Source organism: Papaver somniferum, chromosome 1, assembly GCF_003573695.1.
Source record: "Papaver somniferum cultivar HN1 chromosome 1, ASM357369v1, whole genome shotgun sequence".
NCBI classification, from domain to species: domain Eukaryota; kingdom Viridiplantae; phylum Streptophyta; class Magnoliopsida; order Ranunculales; family Papaveraceae; genus Papaver; species Papaver somniferum.
In genome coordinates, this window is record NC_039358.1 from 116319569 (window position 1) to 116329872 (window position 10304).

At 35.6% G+C, this 10304-nt stretch overlaps 1 pseudogene; it reads right to left on the reverse strand.

Moving 5' to 3' along the window:
* Positions 1-7299: 7299 nt before the first annotated feature.
* On the reverse strand, positions 7300-9028 carry LOC113332191 (annotated as a pseudogene).
* Between the last annotated feature and the right edge of the window lie 1276 nt (positions 9029-10304).

A 10304-nucleotide genomic window follows, 5' to 3' on the forward strand; every position in this document is an offset into this window, starting at 1 on the left:
GTAGAGCTCTGTCACTTTATATGAATTTTAGTATGCTTGAGTGCAAACTCGTATACAGCAATTGGAATTTCGCATCAGGGTACTTCCTCCTATAGTCAATGATTGTATGCCAACCAATGAGATTCTTTAGTGCCTTCCAAGGTTCTGCATAGATAGCTAGGGTTTGGAGTAAAGGTTTTGTGGGTACACCTCTGGTAAACCCTCCCGAGATTAACTCGGTTTTATTTTTTATTAGTTTTGCTCGAGGACTAGCAAATAATAAGTTTGGGGGTATTTGATAGACGCATTTATGTGTCTAATTTGTCCTTAATGTTTCGTATTGTTAGTACTCATTTTCGTCCTTATTATGGTGTTTTGTGTGTTTGTAGGCATTTTTGGGAAATAAATATTTTTTGAAAATTCGGCTCGAAAAGTTGATTTTGACACTCGGAGGACACGTGTTATTCGGACTCCCCTGCCTTGATAAGGGGCACCTCAGTTTATAAGGGGCACCCTAACTGGACAGCTGCTATTTACACTCCACAGACGGATATGGGGGAAACCCTTTCTTCCTCATTTGACGATGTTTTTGGCGGGAAACAAATCATCTCACCTGCAGAATTAGGGTTGAGTTTTTTATCGAGTTTTAGAGAGACTAAAAGGCTGAAATTGATTGGGTTTACTTATTAGGCCTAAACAGGCCTGGTATAGTCATTTGATTGAACCCAAATTGGTTAGAACTCGAGTTAGAAGGAAACAGAGGTGTGGAGTTCACGGGTTTGTTGAGGTTTACTGGATCGGGTTTGGGTGATATTCTATAAGACATTTTCATGGTATATGATTCTTATAAGTCTGTTCCTTCATAACAGGGAAGGTATGTGACTTGGATTTACTTAAAAAGAAGATTTCCACGTAAACCAGAAGAAGAATTATTCTCGGGATTTTCCAAGCTGCTTGCGGTAACTGCGTGTGACCTGATTATGTTGTGATCAATCTATTACGTGTTTGGGTGAAGAATAGACGATTTGGAGTGTGTCAGTTGAAGTTTTTTCGCGAGCAGAGATATGAAAGAGAAGAATAATCCCGTATCTTGCATAGGAGTAAAAGAAAATATTTTGGAGTTATCACGGAAGATTTGAAGGTGCTATGAGTATAAATTGGATATTAGAGTCACGGGAGTGAAGGTCATGTGAGGGGTTCGAACAGAGACTGAGGATTGGGAGTTGCAGAGCTTGTCTCTGCTGCTTCCATTGAAGAAGAAGAAGAACACGAAACAGCAGTTAAAAGCAGTCGCAGAAAACCGTTACCTATAGTTTCAAATTCAATATCTTTGTAGCAGTTTTGTAACAACTATTTCGAATTCGCAACAATCTGTTAAGTGTTTCTCTGTAACAGTGGGTTCTGTAACAATTATAACTGTTACAAACACACTGCTTTGTACCTTTTCTCCTTGCAAACACCTTTTTGAGCAATGAAAGATTCCTTTGAGCGTGTTTTCACCATGAGGAGCTAGAACTCATCACTGGGACGACGTAGGAAACTGTTTTTCACCCATGTGGTAATTTTATTTAATTCCTTTATGACTATTTGCACTATTATAATTGATTTATGATTTTTCTTGATTATTTGTGATTTCGTTAGATGTCGCATGCTTAGTATTAGGTACTTTAGATGCGTCATGCTTGTCATTTACATATAATTCTTTATAAAATCTACCTTGGCAAATATTTAGAGTCGATGTTTGTTATTTTATGAGCTTTAATTGTCTGGAATTAATAGTTGAATCGCATGAATGTGAGAATTGGTGGAATCCCGCGTCTCAGTGTCTCTTCATATTGTGACAAATTGTGTATATATATTTTTCCTTATTTTCTTTATTAAGTCTTAAAACAAATTCTCAACAAATCTGAGTGAACGAATCATCTTACTACAACATCATTGAAAAATACCATCACTTATGATCAGTTTTCTGGAAGACATTGTTTTTGTTTTTGTTTTTATTTTTCTAGGAAACTTCTTAAGAGAATTTTTATTCTTATTTTTGTTTAAGAAGGATAACTAGGGTTTGGAATAGCCATTATTGTGAGTACACATAGCTATGTCCAACGTTTTCATCTTGCAATGGTTTTAGATTTATTTATTTAAATTCTAAAGTGATTTGGAAGATGATGTTTGCAGTGTTAATCTTTATGGTTTTATATATTGCAATATGTTATGGGATACGTGTGTTTGCGTCCGTGAACTATTATTGTCCCATACGATGTCAAAGGTTATCTCTTTCATATGTCGATATGCATGTATTGATACAAGATCGATGAACTTTTGACAAACAAAAGTTAAGCCTATTATGTTAATTCTTTGATGGAAGATAGGTTAAAATCTTTTGTTTACAAAGATTATGTCTATTATATGTCGTTATGCAAATAGTGATGAAGATAGAATGAATCTTTGTATATTCCGCAGTATTGATCTTCCTTGATCCATATTTTATGTATATATTGTGCGGCTCCATAAATATTCTTATGTGAGCATTTCCAACTAAACAAATCATAGATTCGTTTGTGATTAATTTGGTTGTGTATTCCGATTAAATTAATCATGGGTTCTCTTGCGATTAGTTTGATTGAGAATTTTTGGATACAAAATCATTTCCTTATGGTTTTTGGTGTCCAAAGAAATCCTTCTGTTCTTATAAAAGCAAGGTAACTCTTGTTGTTCTTTTGGGAATGACATCAAATGGGGGAGAGTTCTTTTGAACTTGCGCTTAATTTCCATATCTTTGTGGGGAGTGCGGCTGTGGAATATTTTAGGGGTTATCTTGTATCTTTATAAACTCATTGATGAATGCATCTAGTTTCGGCTTTATGATTGCATCTAAACAAGTTGATATGTATTTTTCTTTGATCTTGAAGCATCTCCGTGGAAATTTCATTAGGATCCCGTTTTCGTACCTTTGCCAATTTTATTGACAAAAAGGAGGAGAATTAATATGTAGTTCACACTACAAATACATATGGTTTACGTATTTTACGGATCATTATGTAAGGGGGAGTGGTTTTCATGTTGAGATGAAAGTATTGACTAAGGGGGAGTGATACATATCACCATAATATTGTTGTCGAAGTTGTGATATAAGAAATTTGATACTGTGTAATAATACTATGACACTATATAACAATGATCGAGAGCTTTTGTTTTCTCATTGTTATGGCTACGGATCTTCAACAACTATGATGCTGAATTGAACATCTATGGAATCATGGGAGTACTTGGAAAAGACGAAGTTTTCGAGTAATGTTGAAGCACCAAGGAGATCAAGCATGTGGACGAGAAGCTACAAAGTTTTATTTATTTTGTAATCCATATGTATTGATAGTATTGCCACTTAAATTTACAAAGGGGGGGATTGTTAGAGCATTGCTCGGTTGAACTCGCATGCGTTGCTATCTCAATCATGTTTGTAAAGTTTAGTTGTCAAAACTATATGTCTTGATTTCTAGACTACTTATATCTAAGTCTCGGTTAAGGACAATTTAGTGTAGTTGAGCTCCAGACTCCATGGCGATCTTACGAAGACGAAGAACTACTCAAGGAACCAGTGGAACTTCATCCGACTAAAAGGTATGTGGAGACTTGAACTTATCTATCACTCAAAAGTCTACACTATCTCCTACTCTTGAGACAAAGTTGTATAAGTATGATAGTTTTCATACACACACATTTGCTATTTCGATCCGAGTTTACTCGCCTATATTTTTCTCGAAATATGTGTTGGTAAGCTTTCGTTTTAACCACTTTTCATCTTAACCCGTGACGAAAGTCATGATGACGTTTCAATCTTGAAAATAGCTTTGATGACGATAGTTTTGAATACCGACTGTTATAACATTATAAAAGAATGTTTCAATGATTGAAATGTAGAGTTTAGATTACGTAACCAACTATGGATATAAGCATATATAGTGTGTTCGCGCATTAGTGTATAAATCCATGTGCCGGAAACCAAGTGTGTGCATACAGTATTGGTGAAGGAAACAGGTTGGGTACGCGTACTAGCGGAAGTTTTCGAACCGAAAATTTCTGCTGAGTTTGTAAGTTTGCAAACTGTTAAACCAGTCACCTTAGGTACACATACCAGTACGCGTACCCACGGAAGTTTTCGACCGAAAATTTCTGCTAAGTTTCTAAACTCAAATTCGGTAGCTATGGTACACGTACCCAAGCTGGTTATATTTCTCAAATCGTAAGTTCATGAACTTAAACAATAAATCAATAAGGAATGCAATCTTTGCAAACCGTGGCTATATTGTTCATGAATTGATTCAAGTGAATCAAACCGATTTTGTTTCAATTGTGTTTATTCATAAAGACCTAAGCAATTGAACAACTCTTCAACTAATTCTTATGAGTCATTTGAACTAGTTATTTGAAGAAGATGAATACGGTTAATATGAAAGTACTCATATGGATAACCATTGGTTAACTATTTGTGAACCAACTAAGTGTACACGTTTAGGTACGGTTAATCAAACCTAAATGAAATACATTTCATTTGTGTGTGACAAGCTAAGTTTCGATCTAACGGCTGAAAGATATTAGCTTGGTTAATCAGGTTTTTCATCTAATGGTGAATATTGAATGCTTTGTTACCAAGGTAACTTTGATTGCAAACCCTGATTTGAAAACTATATAAAGGAGACATCTAGCAACTGGAAAAACTAATCCCCACACCTCTTGTGTGATACTAGTTGGTTTTGCTAGAGTCGATTCTCCTTTAACCTTAGGTTTCTTCTCGAGACCTTGTAGGTTAACGACTGAAAGACTTCATTGGGATTGTGAAGCCAGACGAAACTACTTCTCTTGTAGTTGAGCGATCTGATCTTGTCATTTTCTATCGTACGAGTTCAATTGAATAATTGACTTGAGATTAATATCTCCGATAAGGCAAGATAAAAAGAAATCACAAACATCTTCGTCTCATCGTTTGCGATTCCGCAATATCTAGTTTCGCTACCAAACGATTTAGATTATTGTGAGGTGATTGATAATTCTAGGTTGTTCTTCGGGAATATAAGTCCGGGTTATCAATTGGTTTCTGTTCACCTTGATTTTATCAAAAGACGGAACAAAACTCTTAGTTTTATCTGTGGGAGATAGATTTATCTATCATCATAGACTTTTCTGTGTGATACAGATTTGTTTATTAAAGTCTTCGACTTTGGGTCGTAGCAACTCTTGGTTGTGGGTGAGATCAGCTAAGGGAATCAAGTGCGTAGTATCCTGCTGGGATCAGAGACGTAAGGAGCGCAACTGTACCTTGAATCAGTGTGATATTGATTAGGGTTCAACTACAGTCCAGACTGAAGTTAGTTTGTAGTAGCTAGTATCTGTAGCGTCTTAATACAGTGTAGTGTTCAATCTGGACTAGGTCACGGGGTTTTTCTGCATTTGCGGTTTCCTCGTTAACAAAATTTCTAGTGTTTGTGTTATTTCTATTCCACAATATATTTTGTTATATAATTGAAATATCATAGGTTGTGTGTTAAGATCAATCAATTAGAATATCCAACCTTTGGTTGTTGATTTAAATTGATTGACACTTGGTCTTTGGTAGCATCCAAGTTTATCTCTCTAGTATTTGATAAAGACTCGCAAATTTCCATTTGCTTGAGTATAGATCAAATCGAGAGATTGAAATATTAACTCTTTGATATACTTTTATCTAGATTGAGTCTGATTGATTCTCTAGAAAGTATATTGGAGTTAGTTCATACAGATTGCTAATCGAAATATTGGGTGAGGTTGTTTGACCCCCGCTTTTCCAGTGTTATCATTCTTGTACAAGGAAATATTAAGAAATCGATTTGCTAACCAGCTGAAGGATGGAACTTATTATGTATCCCCGGAAGTGTGAGTATGTTAGCAAAACCCTAAATAACTTTGTCAAACGAGAATGGGTTTTATTTCTGAGTAGACCCTGTGTCATGATTATCGATGAACGTTACACTCTTTCCTAGCAATGACTCGATTAATCCTGGAAGTTTTCCATAGGAATCCTTCAGTTTTGACAAATTCCCTTGCACCGCGATTTGAAGGATAAATTTAGTAGGGAAGTCGAAGGAAGTGATATTATTCTTTCCTACTGCTTGAAGCCATTTTATTATCAAATTTTTATTTCCATTATAGAATTCTCCGGCAGCAAGGATGGCTTGGTATTCTCCATATATAACTTCATATAATCTGGAGAATACCATTTGACGAAGTCAAATCTCCATCCAGAAAAACCAATGTCTATCTTGAGCCAATTCATCCAATCTGACAGGTCTCTTTGGACTCTTGGATTAGTATGATCAGTGTCTGGTGCTGGATTAAAGGGTTCACCTGTGTCAGGATTTCCTGTGCCATCAGAATATTGGGTGTCATATTTTTAAATGTATGAAGGTTCCAAGTCGAGTCTATCATCTAAAGTTCCACCTTCAAAGATACACTATATTCCTCGACCATCTTAGTTTCTCTGCAGTTCTATGATTTATAACTATGTCTGCAACTTACTTGATTCCTTTATCTTTGAAAGCCTTTATTAACAACTTCAATTCATCCAAACTTCCATATTTGGAGTTGAGATCATACAGACGTCCAGGCATATACCGTTTAAAAAGAAGTAATTTTATTGCAAGAATTATGTCAGCAGCCGATATGTACTTGGATTTCAAAAAAAAAAAAAATCAAACCAGTAAACTCTAAACCTATCAAACTTAAATGGCAAACCGAAATAATTCACCAAATTACAGTAAAACTTCGATAAATTAATAACGTTGGGACCAAAGAAAATTATATTTGAAAGATCTTTTCAAATATATAAATTTTACAAAAATCCATTGTATATTTTGAAAGATATTAAGTTTTTAAAATTTTTGATATACTTTTAAAACGATGGCACATATGTAAATATTAAAAAATGAAGACAACTAAGTAATTTAGGGCGTTCCCTATCAAAAAGAGCTTTTTTTTCTTTATATTAGTAAGATTTTTTCGGAAAAGGGACGCGCTCTTTTGTTCTTCAAAAGCAAAATCTTATAGAAATAATGCAATGAGAAGTCTCAACATTACTTGAGAAAGAAACAAAAGCTAACACTTTCATATACCATAATAGTTTATTAAGTTCCATATAATAAGTTACCAGTTACAATTAACTAAGAACTATTCTCTAGTGACTTGGCTTTTTTCTCATTGAACTTTTTGTTCAGTACATTATTAAGTAACATCAAGGATGTCTAGTTAGTACAGTGTTAATGAGCACCCATGTTCACCGCTCATTCTTTATTGTGCTTTCTCAAACACGGCATAGTCTTTACCATCGGCAACAACCTTGAAGTTTGGTGGGACAAGGGAACCCAAGTCCAGTTTTGGGCCAATCTTGATAATAATTTTCTCATCAATTTCAGCTAAATACAGATCAAATTCTGCAGCAATAATGCGCACCGAGCTGGTTGGTTTGATTTCATTCCTGGACCTTACTGCAGTTAGCTTGGTTATCTCCTCCTTTATGCCCCAGTCATAGAAGTGGTCATAGAACTGCACACACAAAAAACAAAACCTTTATCTTGAAAAAAGTTTTCATAGCGTTATCGTTCTTGTACAATGAAATATTAAGAAATCGATTTGCTAACCAGCTGAACTTAGTAATCCAACTAGAGAAAAACTAACAAAAATGAAACTTACTATGGAAGGTATCCCTGGATGTGTAAGTATGTAAGCATAACCCTGAATAACTTTGTCAGACGGGAATGGGTTTTGTTTCTGAGTAGACCCTGTGTCATGATTATCGATGAACGTTACACTCTTTCCTGGCAATGACCCGATTAATCCTGACGGTTTTCCATTGAAATCCTTCAGTTTTGACAAATCCCCTTGCACCGCGTTTTGAAGGATGAATTTAGTAGGGAAGTCGAAGGCAGTGATATTACTTTTTCCTACTGCTTGAAGCCAATTTATTATCAAATTCTTATTTCCATCATAAAATTCTCCGACAGCAAAGGATGGCTTGGTATTATCCATATATAACTTCATATAATCTGGAGAATACCCTTTGACGAAGTCAAATCTCCATCCAGAGAAACCGATGTCTGTCTTGAGCCAATTCATCCAATCTGACAGTTCTCTTTGGACTCTTGGATTAGTATGATCAATGTCTGGTGCAGGACTAAAGGGCTCACCTGAGTCAGGATTGCCTGTGCCATCAGAGTATTGGGTGTCATCTTTGCAAATGTACGAAGGTCCCCAGTCGAGTCTATCATCTGAAGTTCCACCTTCAAAGATACACCATATTCCTCGACCATCTTGTTTCTCTGCAGTTCTATGATTTATAACTGTCTGCAACTGACTTGATTCCTTTATCTTTGAAAGCCTTTATTAATGACTTCAATTCATCCAGACTTCCATATTTAGAGTTGAGATCATACAAACGTCCGGGCATACACCCTTCAAAAAGAAGTAGATTCATTGCAAAAATTATGTCACCAAGTGATATCTACTTGGTTAGATTTCTAATCAGTAAACCTATCAACCTCAAATGGCAAACTCGAACAGTTCACCCAATTCTCCATATTCTACATGATAATCATAATGTACCAGGAAGTTGGTAACATCATAGAGTCGCCAAAAGGCATCAGTAAAAAATTGAATCTAGTTCAGTTAAAACCATGAGATGTGTACAGAGCAAAGTTACCTTGGGGTGCCACAGATTGTGAAGATGGTGGAAGCCAAACATGGGTTATTCCAGCACTAGCTAGATCACTTGGTGCGGAGTTTTTGAGGAAGTTATACCACCCTCCTTCCTTGTTAGAGGATTCCCAATTGAACCCCTTTGGGACATAAATATAGTTAATAAATTGATAATGGCAAGAACTAACAAAAAGGTGATAGTTAAAATGAAATGTAATCAAGACCAGATTGTAGAGATAGTGAGGTATACCTGAAACAATATTTGAGCGCATGTTAATGTAGGTAGCAGTGATAAGGTAATGACGATAAGATTAAGAAGACTCATCTTTGCATAAAGCAAACTTAGTTTTTTGAGTGTATTCTACTCTCTCCGTTCTTTTTTAATAGGCCAGTTTTGTTTTTAGCGAAATTTAAGGAAATTAAAAGAATTAATCATTGAAAGTGGTCCTCATGACACTTGTCAATAAAAGAAGTGACATGAAATGGTCCCCATGACACTTGTTAGCAAAAGAATTAAAGTGAAGTGGTCCACATGACACTTGTCATCAAAAGAAGTTAAGAGAAAAGTGGTCCCAAAAATTAAAATAACATTTGACTTTCCCAATTAGGAAACTGGCCTATTTTTTTGAAATTTTTATTTATAGAAATTGGCCTATTAAAAGAGAACGGAGGGAGTATTCTAGCAATCCAGTGGGTATTTTATACTGAGAAAACAAGAAGAAAAAGATTTTACATTCAATTTTGATGATCGTATCTTTTTGAATTGAATGGGTAAATACGATATGGATAAGAGGAGTGATAATCATCTACACAAATCAATCGTGGATATTCGGACTGATCCCAATATTTGTTACCGCAACATACGCAACATCCATTTTTCACATTACTGATGAGGAGCTGATTATGGGAATGGACTAGTGGTTTCAGGCAAGAATCATCCTTACCAGCTTACCTAGCACTTTTTGGATATGAATGCCACGTGGTACATGGCAAACCATGCTAAGAATTTTTCTAAGGCAATGTGGGAAATCTTTTGATTTTTCAATTCCTAATTTTGAGTGCATTTAGTGTGAGTGTTTATTTTGATTTCTTCTCGGATCTTTCTTTTTGATGGTGAAAGGGAAGAATTTTTAAAGATTTACAGAGCTAACAATGAACAAGCCACTGAGAACTTTACAAGAAAAGCAGCATGAACGAGATAACCGCTGAATGCAAAGCTGTTGGGCCTCTCAGTCAACGATTGGTCAATCTCCATTTCCAGGTCGATCAGCCAATGGGTTTATAATACACTTAACACGGCAGGGAGGAAAAAAGAAGAAAAAAAATGCAATCAATGACACTGCAGCGTCGTGTGAAAAGAACCTACACATCCCTTTCAAAAGACCTAAAGACCCACGAAAATGTGTGGTCTATGGTGGATGGTGAAATAGAATATGAAATGATCACTCATTATCTATGGCAGAATCCGAGTGCGCCAACAAGAACAAACATCTTCAAAGATTGTACTAAAATGATAATCTGACTCAAGTTGATTTCTCATTCATTTCTTTGGAGAAGTTGATACCACTCAATGAAGCAGAAGAAAAATTAACAGAAACCAG